The sequence below is a fragment of the Schistocerca piceifrons genome, chromosome 1, assembly GCF_021461385.2.
Source record: "Schistocerca piceifrons isolate TAMUIC-IGC-003096 chromosome 1, iqSchPice1.1, whole genome shotgun sequence".
Lineage (NCBI taxonomy): Eukaryota > Metazoa > Arthropoda > Insecta > Orthoptera > Acrididae > Schistocerca > Schistocerca piceifrons.
This window is the reverse complement of record NC_060138.1, coordinates 1081947257-1081965608: the sequence shown is the minus strand read 5'-3', so window position 1 is coordinate 1081965608 and position 18352 is coordinate 1081947257. Positions and strand designations below refer to the sequence as shown.

Below are 18352 nucleotides of genomic sequence, written 5' to 3'. Positions count from 1 at the left end.
GTCGCCAAACACGGATGCGACCATCATGATGCTATAAACACAACCTCGATTCATCCGAAAAAATGAGGTTTTGCCATTCGTGCACCCAGGTTCGTCGTTGAGTACACCATCGCAGGCGCTCCTGTCTGTGATGCAGCGTCCAGGGTAACCGCAGCCATGGTCTCCGAGCTGATAGTCAGTCCATGCTGCTGCAAACGTCGTCGAACTGTTCGTGCAGATGGTTGTTGTCTTGCAAACGTCCCCTCTGTTGACTCAAGGATCGAGACGTGGCTGCACGATCCGTTACAGCCATGCTGATAAGATGCGTGCCATCTCGACTGCTAGTGATACGAGGCCGTTGGGATCCAGCACAGTGTTCCGTATTACCCTCCTGAACCCACCGATTCCATATTCTGCTAACAGTCATTGGATCTCGACCAACGCGAGCAGCAATGTCGCGATACAATAAACCGCAATCGACATATGCTACAATCCGACCTTTATCAAAGTCGGAAACGTGATGGTACGCATTTCTCCTCCTTACACGAGGCATCACAACAACGTTTCACCAGGCAACGCCGGTCAACTGCTGTTTGTGTATGAGAAATCGGTTGGAAACTTGTCTCATGTCAGCCACCGGTGCCAACCTTGTGTGAATGCACTGAAAAGCTTATCATTTGCATATCACAGCATCTTCTTCCTCTCGGTTAAACTTCGCGTCTGTAGCACGTCATCTTCGTAGTGTAGCAATTTTAATGGCCAGTAGTGTAATTGAAAAGGCACCCGCTAAAGGTCTTAATTTTGTCGTGTGCTGTCGAGAACTTGCAAGTATTTAAACATGCAGTTAAGAATTATTAAACTCGAATTAGTTACTTTTTCCCTACCGGAGGCGGTTGCTGACACTCGTAAAGACCTGCAGTGTCACGTGTTATGACGTACGCACCACGGCCTGTCTTTCTCGTGCAGTGACGTCAAAGGCTTGCTCAGAGCGGGGCAGTACATGCGCGGCCCGCGGGCACACCTCTATGCACGACTCTGCTGAGCCCGTAGTACACCGGCGCTGTCATACAGCACTGCTCGGCCCGTGTGGTGACGTCACGGGCTCGCTGAGCTCGAGACTGCTCAGTCCAGTGCGGCCATAGCACTCTGGGCGGGCCTCTGTGCAAGTCTCTGGTAGGTGCCTGTCTCATCTTTCCCGCCATGTACAACCACCCACGTCCCGTCGTCTTTTCCCTAGCGCTTTCTCTCTTTCTCTGCACTGCCGCATGCGCTACATACACGGGGACCATCTCACGTGACGCCCACTGTAGTCAGCGCACTGATGTTTGCTCCTTATGGTGGTCGTGGAGTCGAATCCCAGTCGGACCACGGAAATTTCTCAGTCTGCTTTTAACCTAGCATGCACCGCTTCAGAATGGTAAGATTCGCCAGGAACGACAAGCGGCTCGGTTTCCACTTTAAATAGTACATCCATATTTCCCCAACAGGCTTTCTAGGCTAGGTTACGGACATGCAGATCACCAAAGTTGGACAAATTGAAAAAGAACTTGCTCAAAGCCATTGAGTCGCACAGAATTATTATTGTTATTACTATTATTATTATTACAAATGTAGATGGCTGACTGTGTGGGTAGCTGGCAAGATGAAGTGTAAACAGCTTGGTGTGAGCTGCGTGGGAGTTTTTTAAAGACGTTTGAGTTGGGTGTTGTGGGAACTGGACTTGATTGTAGGAAGGGTAGATTTTTGCATGTATTTCTGGATCGGAAAATGAGAGTTCCAGTACCGGATACAGAATATGTGTAACTAAGAGAAAAAGGATGTGTTCGTAAACAGTGGTTCACGTTTGATGTGAAATGGGAACGCGAATTTGAGTGATCACATTTTCTTCGATTTAGCTGATCAAGTTTCCCAGATGTATAGGACATCCGAACGTCTTACAAGAATTTGAGGAGGGTGGCAGTTCAATCAGCTGGGATAAAACGAAGCAACCTTTCCAAGTTTAAGAATGGAGTAAAACAGAAGTGATTTCTGGCGTCTCCCAAGATAGTGTTATAGGCACTTTGCTGTTCCTTATCTATATAAACAGTTTGGGAGACATTTGTGGATGACGCTGTCGTTTATCGACTAATAAAGTCATCAGAAGATCAAAACAAATTGCAAAACGATTTAGAAGAAATATCGGAATGGTGCGAAAAGTGGCAGTTGACCATAAATAACGAAAAGTGTGAGGTCATCCATATGATTCCTAAAAGGAACGCGTTAAACTTCGGTTACACGATAAATCAGTCTAATCTAAAAGCCTTAAATTCAACTAAATACCTAGGTATTACAATTACGAACAACTTAAATTGGAAGGTACACATAGAAAATGTTGTGGGGAAGGTTAACCAAAGACTGCGTTTTATTGGCAGGACACTTAGAAAATGTAACAGACCCACTAAAGAGACTGCCTACACTACGCTTGTCCGTCCACTTTTAGATTACTGTTGCGCGGTGTGAGATCCTTACCAGATGGGACAGACTGAGTACATCGAAAAAGTTCAAACAAAAGCAGCACGTTTTGTATTATCGCGAAATATGGGAGAGAGTGTCACAGAAATGATACAAGATTTGGGATGGACATCATTAAAAGAAAGGCGTTTTCCGTTGCGACGAAATTCCAATCACCAACTTGCTCCTCCGAATGCGAAAATATTTTGTTGACACCGACTTACATAGGGCGGAACGATCACCAAGATAAAATAAGGGAAATCAGAGCTCGTACGGAAAGATATAGGTGTTCATTCTTCCCGCACGCTGTACGAGATTGGAATAATAGAGAATTGTGAATGTGGTTCGATGAACCTTCTGCCAGGCACTTAAATGTGATTTGCAGATTATCCATGTAGATGTAGATGTGGATGGGTCATATATAGCTTCTATAGGTGTGGACGATAGTGGAACAGTAAAGACTACAACTTTTGGGTATTAGTGGGTGTAGTAGGGAGTAAACTCTTTGTTACAAAGCGGCATTTCTAGAGTAGTTTATAGTCGAAGATTTATCTCCAGTATTGCAGGCTTTTAGTAAGCTGGTTGTAACAGCAGATGGTGGGATAGAATATGACTCACTGAACTGTTTTTGTGCTAGGCCAGCTGTGAAAAGTTAGCATGACTCTGCTGTTACTATACACACTATCTGATCAAAGTATGCGAACATCCTATGTAATGCGTAATTGACAACTAGATGTCAAGCGACACGCATCCGTCAGCAAAACGAAGGCAGGGAGAAAAAGCAGTAACAGAAGAATGAGTCGGTCAGGAGAGCTCAGTGACTTTGAATGTCGATTAACCATTGGATGTCACCTGACTAACAAATCCATCAGGGTCATTTCAACGCTTCTAAAGCTGTCGAAGTCGACTCTTCATGATGTGACTCTGAAGTGGAAACGCAGAGGAATAACCACGGCTAAGCCAAGGCAAGCAGACCTCCTGTAGTGACAGACACGGACCCTCCAGCATTGCGGAGGGTGGTTGTAAAAAATCACGTGCTTCGGAGGAAAGAAGAACTCGTGAGACCCAGAGTGGTACCAGCAGTCCAGCTAGCACGAATGTGCTTAGGGCATTAAAAACAATGGGGTACAATGGTCGAGCAGCTCCCCACACCTTCTGTATCTACATCTACATCCATACTCCGCAAGTCACCTGACTGTGTGTGGCGGAGGGTACCTTGAGTACCTCTATCGGTTTTCCCTTCAATTTCAGTCTCGTATTGTTCGAGGAAAGAAAGATTCTCGGTATGCCTCTGTGTGGGCTCTAATCGCTCTGATTTTATCCTCATGGTCTCTTCGCGAGATATACGTAGGAGAGAGTAATATAATGCTTGACTCCTCGGTGAAGGTATGTTCTCGAAACTTCAACAAAAGCCCGTACCGAGCTACTGAGAGTCTCTCGCCCCAGTTGTACAGCCGACTTTGCTAGCGATGGTTCAATGACAAATTACGCTCTCATTCGCCGAGACGATAGTTAGCATAGCCTTCAGCTACGTCATTTGCTACGACCTAGCAAGGCGCCATTATCATTTGCTATTTATATTGTGATACATGTACCGTCAGACTGATGTTCACCAATTATGAATTAAAGTTAAGTATTCCAGCAGTTACATTACGTTCTTTGCTACTATAAATTCCCTTACCTGTTCCAGACCTCACGCCAGCCTTCGTGAGCTTAAACGCGTGCCTTTCGGCTTCCTCTCCTAGTGGCTTGGCTGTCTTGCCAAGTCACAACACTTTCTATGTATTCCCAGCACATTACACTTGTCTACATTAAGATTGAATTGCTATTCCCTGCACCATGCGTCAATTCGTTGCAGATCCTCCTGGATTTCAGTACAATTTTCCATTGTTAAAACCTCTCGATATACACTACTGGCCATTAAAATTGCTACACCATGAAGATGACGTGCTACAGACGCGAAATGCTGTGATATGCAAATGATTAGCTTTTCAGAGCATTAACACAAGGTTGGCGCCGTTGGCGACACCTACAACGTGCTGACATGAGGAAACTTTCCAAGCGATTTCTCATACACAAACAGCAATTGACCGGCGTTGCCTGGTGAAATGTTGTTGTGATACCTCGTGTAAGGAGGAGAAATGCGTACCATCACGTTTCCGACTTTGATAAAGGTCGGCTTGCAGCCTATCGCGAATGCGGTTTATCATATCGCGACATTGCTGCTCGCATTGGCCGAGATCCAATCACTGTTAGCAGAATATGGAATCGATGGGTTCAGGAGGGTAATACGGAATGCCGTGCTGGATTTCAAGGGCCTCGTATTACTAGCAGTCGATATGACAGGCATCTTATCCGCATGGCTGTAACGGATCGCGCAGCCACGTCTCGATCCCTGAGTCAACAGGTGGGAACGTTTGCAAGACAACAACCATCTGCACGAGCAGTTCGATGACGTTTGCAGCAGCATGGACTATCAGCTCGGGGACCATGGCTGTGGTTACCCCTGACGCTCCATCACAGACAGGAGCACCTGCGATGGTGTACTCAACGACGAACCTGGGTGCACGAATGGCAAAACCTCATTTTTTTGGATGAATCCTGGTTCTGTTTACAGCATCATGAGGGTTGCATCCGTGTTTGGCGACATCACGGTGAACGCACATTGGAAGCGTGTATTCATCATCGCTATACTGGCGTATCACCCGGCATGATGGTATGGGGTGCCATTGGATACACGTCTCGGTCACCTCTTGTTCGCATTGACAGCAGTTTGTACAGTGCACGTTACATTTCAGATGTGTTACGACCTTTGACTCTACCCTTCATTCGATCCCTGCGAAACCCTACATTTCAGCAGGATAATGCACGACCGCATGTTGCAGGTCCCGTACGGGCCTTTCTGGATACAGAAAATGTTCGACTGCTGCCCTGGCCAGCACATTCTCCAGATCGCTCACCAATTGAAAACGTCTGGTCAATGGTGGCCGAGCAACTGGCTCGTCACAATACGCCAGTCACTACTCTTGATGAACTGTGGTATCGTGTTGAACCCCGCATGGGCAGCTGTACCTGTACCCGCCTTCCAAGCTCTGTTTGACTCAGTGCACAGGCGTATCAAGGCCGTTATTACGGGCAGAGGCTGTTGTTCTGAGTATCTATGCACCCAAACTGCGTGAAAATGTAATCACATGTCAGTTGTAGTATAATATTTTTTGTCCAATGAATACCTGTTCATCATCTGTATTTCTTCTTGGTGTAGCAATTTTAATGGCCATTAGTGTACTACAGCATCATCCGCAAAAAGCCTCAGTGAACTTCCGATGTTATCCACAAGGTCATTTATATATATTGTAAATAGCAACGGTCGCACGACACTCCCCTTCGGCACACCTGAAATCACTCTCACTTAGGAAGACTTCATTGAGAATGACATGCTGCGTTCTGTTATCTAGGAACTCTTCAATCCAATCACACAATTGGTCTAATAGTCCATATGCTTTTACTTTGATCATTAAACGACTATGGGGAACTGTTTGAAACGCCTTGCGGAAGTCAAGAAACACGGCATCTACCAGGGAACCCGTGTCTATGTCCCTCTGAGTCTAGTGAACGAATAGCGCGAGCTGGGTTTCACACGATCGTCTTTTTCGAAACCCATGCTGGTTCCTACAGAGTAGATTTCTAGTCTCCGGAAAAGTCATTTACTCGAACATAATACGTGTTCCCAAATTTTACAACTGATCGACGTCAGGGATATAGATCTATAGTTCTGCAAATGGTTCAAATGGCTCTGAGCACTATGGGACTTAACATCTGTGGTCATCAGTCCCCTAGAACTTATAACTACTTAAACCTAACTAACCTAAGGACATCACACACATCCATGCCCGAGGCAGGTTTCGAACCTGCGACCGTAGCAGTCGCGCGGTTCCGGACTGAGCGCCTAGAACCTCTAGACCACCGCGGCCGGCTATAGTTCTGCACATCTGTTCGACGTCCCTTCTTGAAAACGGGGATGACCTGTGCCCTTTTCCAATCTTTTGGAACGCCACGCTCTTCTAGGGACCTACTGTACACCGCTGCAAGAAGGTGGGCAAGTTCCTTCGCGTACTCTGTGTAAAATCGAACTGTTATCCCATCAGGTCCAGCAGCGTTTCCTCTCTTGAGCAATTTTAATTCTTTTTCTATCCCTCTGTCATCTATTTCGATATTTACCATTTTGTCATATGTGTGACACTCTAGAGAAGGAACTACAGTTCAGTCTTCCTCTGTGAAACAGCTTTGGAAAAAGACATTTAGTATTTCGGCCTTTAGTCTGTCGTCCTCTGTTTCAGTACCGTTTTGGTCACGGAATGTCTGGACATTCTGTTTTGATCCACCTACCGCTTTGACGTAAAGCCAAAATTTCTTAGGATTTTCTGCCAAGTCAGTACATAGAAGTTTACTTTCGAATTCGTTGAACGCCTCTCGCGTAGCCCTCCTCACAATACATTTCGGTTCATGTAATTTTTGTTTGTCTGCAAGCCTTTGGCTGCTTTTATGTTTGCTGTGTAGTTCCCTTTGCTTCCGTAGCAATTTTCTAACTCGTTTGTTGTACCACGGTGGCTCTCTTCCATCTCTTACGATCTTGCTTGGCATATACTCATCTAAGGCATAGTGTACGATGGTTTTGAAGTTTGTCCACTAAGCCTCAACACTGTCTGTACTTGAGATAAAACTTTTGTGTTGAGCCGTCAAGTGCTCTGAAATCTGCTTTTTGTTACTTTGGCTAAACAGAAAAATCTTTCTACCTTTTTTAATATTTCTATTTATGGCTGAAATCACCGATGCTGTAACCGCTTTATGATCGCTGATTCCCTGTTCTGCTAGTGAATGATAAGCGACGCTTGAAGTGGATGACGTCAGTGGACGATGGATGACTGGAAACGAGTGATTCATAGTGATAAAGCACGAGACACCCCGTGGCAGTCCGATAGAAAGGTTTGCTGGAGTGCAAAGCTGCCACCGTATGTAGAGATAACAGTGAAGTACGGAGGTCGTGATGTGACGGTGTGGGGATGGTTTCCGTGGTTATGGAGTGATCCCCTTATTGCTCCCAAGAAAACACTAAATGGGGAAGAAAATGAACACATTTTACAGCACTGTGTACTGCATATAGTAGGGGAACATTTCAGAGAAGATGTTTCTTTGTATCGGTATGAAAATGCAACCTTTCATAAAGCAGCATCTTGGGATTTGTAAACTATAACATGTCTGAAATGGAGTGGCTTATCCAATGGAACACCTTTGGAATGAGTTGGAACGTCGACTTCGCTTCGGTCCCTAGCGTCTAACATCACTGCCTTCCGTGGTTTCGGCTGTTGGAGAACAATGGGTAGCCAATTCTCCACAGATGTTCAGGCACATGGTTGACAATATCCCCAGTAGTGTTCAAGCCGCCATAATGGTGCAAGGTAGACACAGCCCCTGTTAATAAGAAGCTGGTATCTGTACAGATATCATTGGTGATATTGCAGTTGTAGAAGAATGAAATTATATTGAGATCTAGACCTTTAGCTGCTTACAGGCGTTGATAAATATCAAGGGGGAGAATTGAAAATTGCGTTTACCGACTGGGACTTGAACCCAGGACCTCCTGCTTACATGGCAGACGCTCTATCTGACTGAGCCACCGAGGATTGCAGGGATTTATCTCTGGCACGCTCCCCGTAAGACCCACACTTTCCAACTTTCTGTCCACACACTACATTTGTAGTACCCTTGCCCACTATACTCATTACTCGCGACAGTCAATCTACCGATTCCTGTAAGAGTTTGAGCAATGTGAGTGCACCCGCACTGCAAAATATCATTGGCTCAGACGGATAGAGCGTCTGCCATGTAATCAGGAGGTCCCGGGTTCGAGTCCCGGACGAGGCATACTCTTTTCAACTGTACCCGTTGATATATATCAACGCCTGTAAGCAGCTAAAGGTCTAGATTTCAATATAATTTCATGCTCCTGTTAATTTCTACTAACAGGAGTCGGGATACATTTGATCAGACGATGAACGTTCACATATTAAAATGGTTAGGTAGCATGGTTCAAATATTTTTGCACGGAATAATACTGTGCCACAGCAGGGAATTCGGCGCCAAATTCAACTCGTAAATCTTTGTGTTAGAAACGTATAAATAGCCAAGTTGCGAGTTATCGTCAGATATGTTGAGTGGTAGAAAATGCAGATTCGACCGACAGTGATAAGAGTGTCAGTCCTCACTTTCCTCGTCGAACGCTGGAAACTGCAGCAATTGTAGGAGTTTTGTTCATTGACAAAACTCGCTCCCGTAGAATCTGGTTTGGTACCTGATGCTGTTGTTGGTTCTGCTGTTGTTAGAACACTTTATTTGTTTCTTCTTGGTCTTCGTGACCCCCTTCCCCCCCCCCCCCCCCCTCCTCCCTGTGACTGCTGCTCCTGCTGGATCACTTGCACCAGCTGTGGTTCCAAGAGGTTGATAACTATGGAATCCAGTTCTGGATTTTGCCTTCACTGACTAAATCAGTTGTACACATGTAAAGCTCACTAAGTGAGCCTCACCGCCACTTCTGTCGGTGCTTATTTATTACAATGGCACAGTAAGAACTGTAAAGGAATGGATACTGACTCAAACAATGATAAGCCTAGAGCTACAGAGTCGCCATAGACTGAGGAGAAATCTGGTGAATGGGCCCACAAAACCAGCGTAGTAAGTTGTACAAGCTGCAACACTAAATTTCATTCGAACTATTTATTATGTTAGCGAGCGTGTAGGCGCAACGTTCAAGATGCCTAATCTAAAGTACTAGGCCAGAAAAATTCTGATCAATCATTCTCATTTACTCAGGTTTACTTACATCCTACTGCTAGTTGTAAAACTTGTCCCATCTCTTAGTACTTTGGTTACACCATGCGGAAAAGAGAATATATGTATCACGCTGACAGATTTCTTGACTTACTTAAATGCAACGATGCTGAAATAGCTGCTAGCACCCTTTATTTTTGTAGGATAACAGTATCTTTTTTAATACCATTTCGATAATTAATGTCCCTTCTTCGCATCCAAGTTTTCTTCTGCAGGTGACGGGATAACGTTGTTCCGCGATAGCGAAAGAAATAAGCCTTTGATGTCACAGAACAGATATTCATTGGAGTATTCGTCGAAACAGTTCACATTTTAAAACATTGTGGCAAGGCTTTAATAAATAAAAATGTTTCCTCAGAGCTATACTACCCAAGCACCAGTATTTTCAAAACGAGAAATGAGCACAGACGCTATCTAAACACAGCTCGCACAACTCGCAGAAGTGTAACCTTTTTACCAAGCCACTTCGTGTTTACTCTGGTGTCTAGTGTTACAATGTGTGTCACGGGCTGAAAGGACAGGTACACTTTCTCCTCCTGCGTGTTTTATTTGTAAACACAGTTTTACTGAAGAAAGACGTTGCTCCACCAGGCTGAATTTTGAAAATGTACTTTGTTGAGCACTACTCGTTTCGAGCGTGCCCCATTTTGAGGCGCATATAAAAACTTAACAACACAGCAAATTAAATGAATGTTACGATATAAAAAACCTATACAACTGTTTTCGATGTAGTGTTGTCTGAAACACATGAACTGCATATAGCCCACATGGACACATCATACTCGTCATATAAAAATCGTGCGGCATAGGTAATTCCGCTTCACATGGTCTTCAGTTTTTTTTTGTCCTCATTATAACATATAAAGGTGAGAAAATTATTACATTAATTTTAAAAAAGTGGTGTGATCTGATGCGGTGAAGTCGACATTGAGTAGTGAGCCGCTCGGAGATGATGAACTGATGAAGATAATGCTGACGTCGTTTCTTACTTGAAGACCGGCTAAGATTATGGATAAGTATCAAGAGGTCATAGGGCGGGTGGGCGGGGAGAGGGGGATGGAGTATGAGGATATCAGGATAGAGAATTACAGAGTTAACATTTGAGTTGCATAGAAGGAAAAAAAAGTTTATGGGTGGGTTTCCGAGGGTTCTGGTGACGTGAAGGATCTAGCTTTGCTGTGCCGTGAGATTGGATTCTTTGTGGTCGGATGTGCTGTACAAAGTTGAATAGAAAAGTATAAGGCAAGGGCCTCTAGTCGGGAAAACAGGAGGAGAGAGTGGTTTTGGGAGTACCTGGAGGTGGTATTTAAACGGAATACAGACGAGCAGCAGAGGTGACTTGATGGAGATTATGAGGATGTGAAATGGGTGGATATTTCGAAAGTGGTAACGAAGCTGATCGTCTTCAGCGATGGGAACAGGACGTAAGTGAAGTGATGTGTCGTTATGGCAGATTGGTATGGTCAATTAATGTGTGGTTGTAGATAGCTTTACACTTACAGGAGTAGGTCGGAAGGGATGGTTGCCGGTGTCTGAGACGAGTGGAGACTGAAGGTTAAGACAGTTGGTTTTACAGTGGGGGATGTGGGTAGGTTTTTAGTATCTAGAGTTAAATGGTCATTGTGGAGGGGGCATTTGTGGCAATGGATGGCTTGGGCTTGATATCTGGAATGTTCTACTTTACGTTTACGGTGGTACGCTATGTGATCAAAACTATCCTGGCTGCAAATGAATTGAAGTTCGTGGCGCCCTCCATCGGCAATGCTGGAATTCAATATGGTGTTGGCCCACCCTTAGCCTTGATGACAGCTTCCACTCTCGTAGATATACGTTCAATCAGATGCTGGAAGGTTTCTAGGGGAATGACAACCCATTATTCACGGGGTGCTGCACTGAGGAGAGGTATCGATGTCGGTCGGTGTGGCCTGGCACGAAGTCGGGGTTCCAAAACATCCCTAAGGTGTTCTATACAATTCAGGTCGGAACTTGTACAGGCCAGTCCATTACAGGAATGTTACCGTCGTGTAACCACTCCGTCACAGGCCATGCTTTATGAACAGGTGCTCGATCTTGTTGAAAGCTGTAATTGCCATCCCCGAATTGCTCTTAAACAGTGGGAAGCAAGAAGGTGCTTAAAACAATGTAGGCCTGTGCTGTGATAGTGCCACGCAAGACAACAAGGGGTGCAAGCCTCCTCCATGTTAAACAAGGCCACACCATAACACCACCGCCTCCGAATTTTACTGTTGGCAGTACACACGCTGGCAGATGACGTTCACCGGGTATTAATACCTACACCCTGCCATCGGATCGTCACATTCTGTACCGTGATTCGTCACTCCACACAACGTTTTTCCACTGTTCAATCGTCCCATGTTTACGCTCATTACACCAAGCGAGGCGTCGTTTGTCATTTACCGGCGTGATGTGTGGCTTATGAGCAGCCGGTCGACCATGAAATCCAAGTTTCCTCACATCCCACCTAACTGTCATATTACTTGCAGTGGATCCTAATGCAGTATGGAATTCTTGTGTGATGGTCTGGATAGATTTCTGCCTATCACACACTACGACCCTCTTCAACTGTCGGCGGTCTCTGTCAGTCAACAGACGAAGTCGACCTGTTGTGCGCTTTTGTGCTGTACGTGTCTCTTCACGTCTCCACTTCACTGTCACATCGGAAACAGTAGGCCTAGGGATGTTTAGGAGTGTGAAAATCTCGCGTACAGAGGTATGACACAAGTGAAATTAAATGAACGTATGGCATTGTTGGCCGGGTGGCCCCATTCGGGGAAGTTCGGCCGCAGACTGTAAGTATTATTTCAGTCGACGCCACATTGGGCGGCTTGCGTGCAGGTGATGAGGATGAAATGATGATGAGGACAACACAACACCCAGTCCACGAGCGGAGAAAATCCCCAACCCGGCCGGGAATCGAACCCGGGCCCGCTGAATGGGAAGCAAGCGCGTAACCACCCAGCTAAGCAGGCGGATATGACACAAGTGACACCCAATCACCTGACCACGTTCGAAGTCTGTGAGTTCCGCGGAGCACCCCATTCTGCTCTCTCACGATGTCTAATGACTAGTAAGGTCGCTGATTTGAGTACCTCGCAGTAAGTGGCCGTACAATGCACCAAATATGAAAAAAGTATGTTTTTGGGGGTGCCTGGATACTTTTGATCACATAATGTATATGTAGGCTCCATCCTGAAGGAGGTGGTCTGTGGTAGGTTGGTCTACGGAGAGGACACTGATGCGGGATATAGCATCAGAGTGGTGGTGAATTCGAAGGGCATTTCGGATTTAGTTTCCACTCGACTTACCCCACTGAGATCTTGGGATCAACCTTCTTGACCACAGCAGTGAGAGTCGGCTGGTGGCAGAGCTTGTAGTTGTCCAGGACGTAGCGAGCTAAATGGGAGCATAAAATTCATGAAATGACTAAGGGTACTGTAGTATTAACCCACAATTAGAAAGTCACACATTATGACTAACAACAAGAAAATAAACCTCGTGATCCATAGTCACAAACCACTCATACACACAGCTGTTCCTGTTACTGCCTCGTGTGCTTAAATATGCACGGGAAATAACTACAACTGACAGTCAGTGTAATTGGTTATATTATCACTACACGAATTCAAGTACATCTTTCGTCGTGTACTAACAGTTACGTGGAAGACGGGAGAGCTTATCATGTAAGTATTTACGAATGGACCTCACACGTAAGCACTGGTAAGGAAAACTTTTCATACAAATGTGAGGACGTAATACTCAATCTGCAACTGTAGTAAGTTATATACATTGTGTCACGTGTCTAATAACGTGGTAAATAACATTCGGTTATAAGTTAACTTATGTCTCCAGTCTGAAACAAAGGAAAAGGAACATCACGAATTATGTGCGAGTAAAACAATATTTTCTTAGTAATTAGAAATAAAAGTATAACAGTACAGAATACAACTGAAATTATAATTAAATGGACACCCTAGCTGCAACCAGGAGTTCATATACTTCATTGGGGACATGTTGAAAATGTGCCCCGACCGGGACTCGAACCCGGGATCTCCTGCTTACATGGCAGACGCTTTATCCATCTGAGCCACCGAGGGCACAGAGAACAGTGCGACTGTAGGGACTTATCACTTGCACGCTCCCCGTGAGACGCACATTACCAACATGTCCGCACCACTACATTCGTAGTGCGCCTAATAGATGTATGCCCATCATGTTCATTACTCGTGGCAGATTAATCTACCAAGTCCCGTACGAGTTCGGGCATAGCGAGTGCGTTCGCACAAGAAGGTCAATGGCCAGGAAGCCATATTTTAACTATATATGACGGTAGTATCTGTTCCGGAAAAAACAGTTACCGTTGAAGACCATGCAGCTTTGCTAGAATGAAATGATAATTAAATGGACACCCTAGCTGCAACCAGGCGTTGATATACTTCATTGGGGATGAGGACAACTCATGGGTGATGGAGCCCCTTAGGGAAATAGCGCACAGGGCTGGAAAGAAATCCAACGTGCATTCGGTTTGTCTGCCCATCATGCTCATTACTCGTGGCAGATTAATCTACCAAGTCCCGTACGAGTTCGGGCATAGCGTATGCGTTCGCACAAGAAGGTCAATGGCCAGGAAGCCACATCCAAGATGTGGAGGCGGCCTTGCGTGCAGCTATCGAGCGTACGAGGTGCAGTCGTCTGCAAGTAGTTGCTCACGTCGTCACCAATGATGCATGTCGTTTGGGTTCTGAGGCGATCCTCAGTTCGTACTGGCGGCTGGCGGATTTGGTGAAGACCGCTGGCCTCGCACGCGGGGTGCAAGCAGAGCTCTCTATTTGCAGCATCGTTCCCAGAGTGGATCGGGGACCTTTGGTTTGGAGCCGAGTGGAGGGTCTCAACCAAAGGCTTCGTCGACTCTGTGACGATCTTGGTTGCAGATTTCTAGACTTGCGCTATTGGGTGGGGAATTGTAGGACGCCCATAGATAGGTCAGGGGTGCACTACACAAAGGAAGCGGCTACTCGGGTAGCAGAGTACTTGTGGCGTGCACATGTTTTTTTTTTTTTTTAGGCGAGGTAGTAGTGCGATGTGTCCTGATGAACACTCACCAGTCGATGTGCAGGCAGGGAAATCAGGACACGCTCAGTGTAAAGACACTTCAGCTATCAAGATATTAGCAGTAAATTTTCAGAGTGTTCGGAATAAAGTTCCTGAATTTACTGCCCTCCAGGAAGCGTGTGGCGCGCAAATTATTCTTGGGACTGAGACCTGGCTGAACCCTGAGACAGAAAGTTCTGAAATATTTAGTGAGGGTTGGAACGTGTATCGGAAAGACAGATTAGACACCGTAGGAGATGGTGTCTTCATTGCAGTTGGCAAAAATATTGTGTCTACTGAGGTCGAAGTAGAGTGTGATTGTGAAGTTATCTGGACACGTTTAACAGGGCTAGGGGAAATAAAGTTAATTGTGTGGTGTTATTACCGGCCACCAGGTTCCACCGTGACAGTTCTAGAATCATTCAAAGGGAGTCTACATTCTGTATCGCAGAAGTACTCGTATCATGCTATATTAGTCGGAGGCGACTTCCACCTATCTAGTATAGACTGGGTTGTCTATGGATTCATACAGGTGGTACAGACAAGCCGTCGTGTGAATTACTTTTGAACACATTATCCGAAAACTGTCTTCAGCAGCTAAATCGACAGCCAACGTGTAATGGAAATATTTTAGATCTGGTAGCCACGAACAAAAAATAGTTCAAATGGCTCTGAGCACTATGCGACTTAACTTCTGAGGTCATCAGTCGCCTAGAACTTAGAACTAATTAAACCTAACTAACCTAAGGACATCACACACATCCATGCCCGAGGCAGGATTCGAACCTGTGACCGTAGCGGTCGCCCGGCTCCAGACTGCAGCACCTAGAACCGCATGGCCACTCCGGCTGGCTGGTAGCCACGAACAGACCAGACCTCATCGGCGGTGTCAGTGTTGAGACAGGGATTAGTGATCATGATGTTGTCATTACGACTATGGTTACAAAAGTTAAAAAATCGGTCAAGAAGGCTAGGAGAGTATTCTTACCAGAAAGAGCAGATAAGCAGTTGTTAGCATCCCACTTAGTAAATGAATCGACTTCATTTACTTCCGGTACGATGGACGTAGAAGAATTATGGGCAAATTTTAAACACATTGTAAATCACGCATGGGACATGTATGTGCCGAAAAAGTAGGTTACGGACGGAAAAGACCCACCGTGGTCTTACGTAAAATCGGTAAGCGGGTCGAAGGCTTCCATCCAGTCACTCACTGATCAGTCTGGCCTGGCAACGGAAGACAGCAAAACGAAAGCTGAAATTTTAAATTTAGCGTTTGAGAAATCTTTCACGCAGGAGGATCGTACAAACATGCCGGCGTTTGAGTATCGTACAGATTCCCGTAAGGAAGACATAGTGATAGACATCCCTGGGGCTGTGAAGCAGCTGAATGGGTTGAAAATAAATAAATCGCCAGGTCCCGATGGGATTCCAATTCGGTTTTACAGAGAGTGCTTTACTGCATTGGCTCCTTACTTAGCTTGCATTTATCGCGAATCTCTTGCCCAACGTAAAGTCCCGAGGGACTGTAAAAAAGCGCAGGTGACGCCTGTATATAAGAAGGGTAGAAGGACGAATCCTCAAAATTACAGACCAATATGTTAACATCGGTTTGCTGCAGGATTCTCGAACATATTCTCAGTTCGAATATGATGAATTTCCTTGAGACAGAGAAGTTACTGTCCATGCATCAGCACGACTTTAGAAAGCATCGCTCCTGCGAAACGCAACTCGCCCTTTTTTCACATGATATCTTGCGAACCATGGATGAAGGGTCTCAGACGGATGTCACATTCCTTGACTTCCGGAAAGCGTTTGACTCGGTGCCCCACTGCAGACTCCTAACTAAGGTACGAGCATATGGGATTGGTTCCTAAGTATGTGAGTGGCTCGTAGACTTCTTAAGTAATAGAACCCAGTACGTTGTCCTCGATGGTGAGTGTTCATCGGAGGTGAGGGTATCATCTGGAGTACCCCAGGGACGTGTGGTAGGTCCGCTGTTGTTTTCTATCCACATAAATGATCTTTTGGATAGGGTGGATAGCAATGTGCGGCTGTTTGCTGATGATGCTGTGGTGTACGGGAAAGTGTCGTCGTTTAGTGATTGTGGGAGTATACAAGATGACTTGGACAGGATTTGTGATTGGTGTAAAGAATGGTAGCTAACTCTAAATATAGATAAATGTAAATTAATGCAGATGGATAGGAAAAAGAATTTCGTAATGTTTGAATACTCCATTAGTAGTGTAGCGCTTGACACAGTCACGTCGATTACATATTTGGGCGTAACATTGCAGAGCGATATGAAATGGGACAAGCATGTAATGGCAGTTGTGGGGAAGGCTGATAGTCGTCTTCGGTTCATTGGTAGAATTTTGGGAAGATGTGGCTCATCTGTAAAGGAGACCGCTTATAAAACACTAATACGACCTATTCTTGAGTACTGCTCGAGCGTTTGGGATCCCTATCAGATCGGATTGAGAGAGGACATAGAAGCAATTCAGAGGCGGGCTGCTAGATTTGTTACTGGTAGGTTTGATCATCACGCGAGTGTTACAGAAATGCTTGAGGAACTCGGGTGGGAGTCCCTAGAGGAAAGAAGACGTTCTTTGCGTGAATCGCTACTGAGGAAATTTAGGGAACCAGCATTTGAGGCTGACTGCAGTAAAATTTTACTGCCGCCAACTTACATTTCGCGGAAAGACCACAAAGATAAGATAAGAGAGATTAGGACTCATACAGAGGCATATAGGCAGTCATTTTTCCCTCGTTCTGTTTGGGAGTGGAACAGGAAGAGAAGATGCTAGTTGTGGTACGAGGTACTCTCCGCCACGCACCGTATGGTGGATTGCAGCATATGTATGTAGATGTAGATGTAGATTGGGAACATGTTGAAAATGTGTGCTCCGACCGGGACTCGAACCCGGGATCTCTTGCTTGCATGGCAGACGCTCTATCCATTTGGATCTATTGGATCTTGTGTATCATCATTTTAAACATTAAAGGAAGAAGATCATAGTTCCTACAAGTGTTGTGTTCTTGCTATAAAATTATATTCTAAATTCACCACAACAGGTTATGGGACCAGGTTCGAACGCTTCAGGTTTGAAAATTGCAGTATTCGTTCGCCAGACTATTTTTCCATTTACTAGGATATTGAGACTACAAGATTTGTGGAATGGCAGACACAGTTGAGTGATGACAATAGTCGTACAAACATTCGTAAGTTGTCAAGTGAAGATCAGTGGGAAACATGGAAATGGCAGATTAAACATTGTTTAAAGGAACATTTTCTTTAGTCGATTATAGATGGTACACGTCCGTCATTAGCGATGGGAGACGAACCCGGGCGACGCATATCGGCGCTGGCAACGGGACAATGCTCAGGCAACTCGTATCATTGTAAAGGCGCTTGATGAGGAGCCTGCTATTCGTGTAAGAAAGAAGACTGATGCAAAAAGAATTTAGGACACCATTACGTCAATATATGAACAATCTTCATCACAGCAATTATATACGTTGCTCGAGTGTTTCTTTTAAACATCAAAAGATGACGTCACGTCTATAATAAAACAAACATCGCTACTGGCGAACATTTTCCATGACTTGTGCAGTGACCTGAACAAAATTAATCCAAACGTAGCTTTGCCCCTTTCTCTGTTCCATCATCGTATTTTCATAGTATTAGGACCAGAATATCAGTTTTACAGGTAGGCCTGGTATCGTGTTCCTGAATCTGAGCAGACAACAGCAGAGCTTCTTATTGAGAATTTGCGTTCGATTGAGAATTCGTTAGCTACACAGGCAGCTGGTGCTTTCCACACAAAATCAAAATCGGATGAGCAACATCAAAAACAGAAGAAATCTGCAACAGAGGCATGTAAGTCAA

At 45.1% G+C, this 18352-nt stretch overlaps 1 non-coding gene across 1 annotated transcript; it reads right to left on the bottom strand.

Annotated features, from left to right (window-relative positions):
* Nucleotides 1-13395: 13395 nt before the first annotated feature.
* On the bottom strand, nt 13396-13470 carry Trnat-ugu. Its single transcript has one exon. It is a non-coding gene; the product is annotated as a tRNA-Thr (tRNA).
* Between the last annotated feature and the right edge of the window lie 4882 nt (nt 13471-18352).